Here is a 6,194-nt window from a genome sequence, read left to right as displayed (position 1 = left end):
CCTAAGTGGGACAGAGATAAATAGTGATGCATGCTCAACCTTGGAACAACAGGGCTCTAGGATACAGGGATCTTGGTATAGCTTGAAGAGGGTAAATAATACTAAAATGTTTGACTGTCTTATGGATATTAGTTTCCCTTGTTTACTATTGTAAAATAGACAATTGAATGGGATAGAAAGAAATGTTGGGAAACATGATTACAGAAAACTTGTAAGTCCGTCTTCAGCCTATAACTGATTGGAATACCTAAAGGGGGGTTCTAGAACTTGTCCAGTGAAATAGGCCATGTGCAAAGCCTTTTCAGAGTATAGGACCTTAGGTGGAATCTTGAGTCCTATCCAGAATCTTATGAGGTGGGACATTCCCACTAGAAAGGACAACCAGACCAGCCTAGAACAGCTACAGTGAGAGAAGATACATCTTCAAAGAAAGATCATCAGGAAAAACCCAAAATCAAAATGTCAGCATGATTGGCTACTACAAGAATAAGCAAGCTGTTCGCCAGGAAGACATCAAGGCTAGCAATCAAGTTCCTTCAGGACAAACTCCCCTCTAAGACTGAAACTCAAAGGGAATACACAAACAAGCATGTAAGCTTGCTGGTGACCACATTGGTCTACTGGTGAGTGGAAGAGGGGGAAAGGCAGCAATGAAGAAATGGGCTGTGTTCAACTACAGTCCATTGGCTCCTGTTGACCTGGGTATGAGAGAGAGAAAAGGAAGGGCTGGTTAGTCCAAAATGTGAGACCTGAGGACACTTGAGCCCATTGTCAAGGACACAGCTACAGAGGGCTAGAGCTGAGAGTGAAGCATCCAGCTGATGTGAAGTTAGGGAAGATGCACAAGAACACCCAAACTTGCAGTCCCTTTTGACCTAGCCTCGATGGCTTGATAATCAGAATTCAACCAGAGGAAGATTACAAATAATAATAATAATAATTGTTTTAAATAAAGGAAACAAAGGTAAATTTCTACAATTTAATGAAGCTGATCTATACTCATGGAGGTAGTAACTCTACCAACAGAGAGGGAAGGTGTCTTCACATCAAGTATCAATGCTATTCCCCCTGTACACAAGGTAGATAGGGACAGGCAACTTAGACATTGGCTACCTAAAATGAGGGGCAATAAAGGCACCAAGTGACTGGCTTACAGATTTCACAAGAGAGTTTACTTTAAGAGTATGGAGGGGAAAAAAAGCATCCCTACTGAATAGATTTCATCTTGTCTAGATGGGTCTGGTGAAAAGAGATGGGACTAAGATTCATATGATTCAATAGTGAATAATTGTTATCATGACTAATTGCAACTGTCACATTTGTAAAGGTAGAAGTTTTGTAACAAAAACAGGGGAGTGGTTAATCTTACAATCCAGAAACAAAGGACCCTAGGACCATCAAGGGAGAAGTGCACAAGCAGAATGCAGGACCTTATCCAGAGAAGCAGTGATGCCAGAAACGGAGGTTATGGAGAGGGAGAGTGGCTGAGGACTCTAGATTCATGGGAAGAGAGGGGCTAAGAGCCGGTCTTGCAGAATGTGCCCTTTGGAGATGTAAATTATTATATATGTCTGAGTGGTTGTTGTTGTTTTTTGTTTGTTTTTTTAAGCTAAAGTGGATAGACAGAAATACTGTTTACTGATGGTACATGGAGGGGGTTATAATCATTGTAATGAAACAAGGTATATGATTTGTTTAATGTAAAACTGATGATCTGCCTTGTAAACTTTCACTCAATCCACAATAAAAACCTTAAAAGAAAAGAAAAGATCCCATAGGAATGAGTGGGCAACTATTAAAAAACAAAATAAAACAGAAAACTGGAAAGAAAAAGAAGATCAAAATGGATGCCAGCAGAGACTCTGAAACTTGATCTTGATCATAGAGAAGCTAAAGCAACTGGAAGAAATGAGTAGGTAAAAGTACTGAATGGAAAGTTTCAAAGGACAACTCGAGAAGACAGACTCTAGTATTGTAATGAATGTGCAAACACCTAGAGTTAGAAAATCAAAAGGGAAGAACACACTCAGCATTTCTGAAGCTGAAAGAACCGAAGAAAAAATTCAATCCTCCACTTGCAATATTAAAGGATTCTATGGGTAAAAAGGAGCTCTAGTAGTGTAGTGGTTACGAATCGGGCTGCTAACCTCAAGGTTGGCAGTTCAAAACTACTAGCGGTTCCGTGGGAGAAAGATGAGGCAGTCTGCTCCTATAAAGATTTACAGCCTTGGAAACCCTATGTAGGGTCACTATGAGTCGGAACCGACTCCAAGGTGCTTAACAACAACAACAACATGGGTAAAATGGAGTCTGAGAAGACCAAGGAAATAAAGTCGAATATATGGAAACTGAATAACACCCTGCTGAAAAGCGACTGGGTAATAGAAGAAATCAAACGTGAACCCACAAAGTTCCTAGAAACAAACAAGAATGAAATCACAACATACCAAAATCTTTGCAACACAGTGATAGCGGTGCTGAGAAGACAATTCATTGTGATAAATGTGCACATCCAAAAAGCAGAAAGAACCAAAATTAACACATTAATACAGCATCTCCAACAATTAGAAACAGTCCAACAGAGGGAACCTACAGTCACCAAAAGAAAAGAAATAAAAAAGATCATAGCAGAAATAAATGAGATGGAAAACAAAACAAAAAAAACTATAGAAAGAATCAACAGGACAAGAAGCTGGTTCTTTGAAGAATTAATAAAATTGGCAAACGTAACAAAAGATAAGAGAGAGAAGACACAAATAACACGCATTAGAAACCACATGGGCGATGTCACAATGGAGCCAAAGGAAATCAAAAGGATAATAACAGAATGCTTTGAAGAGCGGTACTCCAACAAATTTGAAAACTTAGAAGAGATGGATATATTTTTAGAAAAACATGACATACCTAACTTACACAGAGTGAAGTAGAAAACCTGAACAGACCCATAACAAAAGAAGAAATTGATCAGGTCATCAAAAGACTCCCAATCAAAAAAAGTCCAGGCCCAGATGGCTTCACGGGTGAGTTCTCCCAAACATTCAGTGAAGAGCTGCCACCAATCCTACTCAAATTATTCCAGAATATAGAAGAGGATGGAACACTTCCTAATACATTTTATGAAGCAAGCATAACCCTCATACCAAAACCAGGGAAGGACATCACTAAGAAAGAAAATTATAGACCAATATGCCTCATGAACATTCTCAACAAAATCCTAGCCAACAGAATCCAGCAGTACATAAAAAAAATAATAATACATCATGACCAAATGGGTTTCATATCAGGGATGCAAGGATGGTTCAACATTAGAAAAACAATCAATGTAATCCACCATCTAAATAAGAAAAAGGAAAAGAACCACATGATCATATCAATTGATACAGAAAAGGCATTTGATAAAATCCAACATCCATTCCTGATAAAAACACTCAACAAAGTAGGAATTGAAGAGACATTCTTCAATAATTAGGAGTGTATATTGTCAGGACGGAGCAGTTGCTGGAGAAGCATATCATGTTTGGTAAGGTGGAGGGTCAGAGAAAAAGAGGAAGACCCCCAACGAGATGGATTGACCAAGTGGCAACATCAATGAACTCAAGCATGGCAACAGTAGTGATGTTGGCCCTGGATCTGACAGTATTTCGTTTTGTTGTACATAAGGTCACTATGAGTCAGTACCGACTCAATGGCACCTAACAACAACAGCAACATACAAAACCAAAAAGAAGTCCAAACTGCTCTGAAGGCATTGGTGAAAAGCAAGGCTTCTGAAATTGATGTAATACAAATGGAAATCTTTCAACAAACTAAAAAAGCATGAAAATACTCACTTATCTATGGCAAGACATTTAGAAAAAAGCTACCTGGCCAATGGATTGGAAGAGATCCATATTTGTGCTCATTCCAAAGAACGGTGACCCAACGGAATGCAGAAATTACCAAGCAGTATCCTGGTGTGGCGCTGTGGGTTAATGTGCCAGACTGCAAAGCCGTTTGAACTGCAAAGTAGGCAGTTCAAGCTCACCAGCTGCACTTCGGAAACCCTATACAGGGTCGCTATGGGTTGGAACCGACTCAACGGCACTTCACAACAACAACAATCATTAAGATAGGAGTCCTGGTGTGACTCTGTGTGCTAATGTGTCAGACTGCAAAGTCATTTGAATTGCAAGGTCAATAGTTCTAGCTCACCAGTTGCTCCTTGGAACCCCTATACAGGGTCGCTATGGGTCAGAATTGATTCAATGACACTTAATAACAACAACAAATCATTAGTATAACATGCAAGTATATATATATATATATATATGTATGTATGTATGTATCTAAAACATGCAAGTAAACTTTTTCTGAAGATAATTTAAAAATAGCTGCAATAGTGCATCAATAGAGAATGGCCAGAAACTCAAACTGGATTCAGAAGAGGAATTGAAACTAGAGATGTTTTGCTGATGTCAGATGAATCCTGTCTGAAAGTAGAATACCAAAGAGATTTTTACTTGTGCTTTATTGACTATGCAAAGACTTTAGATTGTGTGGATCATGACAAGCTATGGATAATATTGTAAATAATAGGTATTCCACAACACTTACTTGTGCTCATGAGGAACCTGTATGTACATAGACCAAGAGGAGTAATTTGAACAGAACAAGGGAATCCTAAATTGTTTAAAATAATAAAAGGTGTGCACCAGGGTTGTATCCTTTCACCATATTTATTTAATCTGTATACTGAGCATATAATATGAGAAAGTGGATATATTAAAGAACGTGGAAGAAAAATTGGAGGAAGACTCATTAACCGCCTACAATATGCAGATGATACAACCTTGCTTGCTGGAAGCTAAGAGGACTTAAAATATTGATGAAGATAAAAACAAACCAAACAAAAACCCATAGCTTTCAGTATATGTTGCATCTCAGTCTAAAGAAAACAAAAATCTTCTCAACTGGGCCAATAAATAATATGATGATAAATGGAGGAAAGATTGAAGACTTCATTTTGCTTGGATTCACTATCAACATTCTTGGAAACATCAGTCAGGAAATAAAACAATGTATTGCATATGGCAAATCTGCTGCACAAGACCCTTTAAAGTGTTCAAGAAGAGCAAAGATATCAGTTTTAGTACTAAGGTCAAAACCTGGAAACTATCTCAATGTGCTTTAATAGGTTGAAAGTTACAAGGATAAGTAACAAAATATTGCTACTATGATTCCAGTTCATACAAGCAGGCTTTCTTCATTCCAAACAAAACATGTCTATCAGAGATCAGTGGATGGCTACAGACAAGTTTTCTTAGTAATACACTTGTCTTAGTCTCGTTGTTGTATGCTGTCAAGTTGGCTCCAACTCATAGCAGCCCTATGTCCAACAGAAGAAAACACTACCTGGCCTGGTACCAGCCTCACAATTGTTACGCTTGAGCTCATTGCTGCTGCCACTATGCCAATCCATCTCTTTAAGGGTTTTCTATTTTCACTGACCCTCCATGTTGCCAAAGCATAATGTCCTTCTCCAGAGACTGGTCCCTCCTGATACTATGTTTGAAGTATGAGAGATGAAGTCGCATTATCCTTGTTTCTAAGAAGCATTCTGGCTGTACTTCTTAAGACACAGATTTCTTTGTTCTGGAAGTTCATGGTACTTTTTCTCCAACACCATAAGTCAATTGCATCAATTTTTATATCGTCTTCCTTCCTTATACATTGTCCAACTTTCACATGGATATGAGACTATTGAAAATACCCTGACTTGGATCAGGTGGCACCTTAGTCCTCAAACTGACATCTTTGCTCTTGAACCTTTTAAAAGAAGTCTGTCTTATGCAGCAAATTTGCCTAATGCAATATGTGTTTTGATGTCTTGACTGCTGCTTCCGTGATTGTTGATTTTTTTTTTGTTGTTGTTGTTAAGTGCCATCAGGTTGGTTCAAACTCGACCTGTATAGGGTTTCCAAGGAGCAGCTGGTGAGCTTGAATCACAGACTTTGTCATTGAAAGCGACTTTGCAGTCCAGCACATTAGCTAGCCCACAGCACTACAGCAGGACTCCAAGTGTTGATGGTAGATCCAAACAAAAGTTTTTGACAACTTAACTCTTTTCTCCATTTATCATGACATATTTTACTGGTTCAGTTGTGAGGATTTTTGTTTTTTATAGATTGAAGTGTGACTCATACTGAAGGCTCTGG

Source organism: Chrysochloris asiatica, unplaced genomic scaffold (genome assembly GCF_000296735.1).
Source record: "Chrysochloris asiatica unplaced genomic scaffold, ChrAsi1.0 scaffold00221, whole genome shotgun sequence".
Classification (NCBI taxonomy): domain Eukaryota; kingdom Metazoa; phylum Chordata; class Mammalia; order Afrosoricida; family Chrysochloridae; genus Chrysochloris; species Chrysochloris asiatica.
This window is presented reverse-complemented; position numbering follows the sequence as displayed.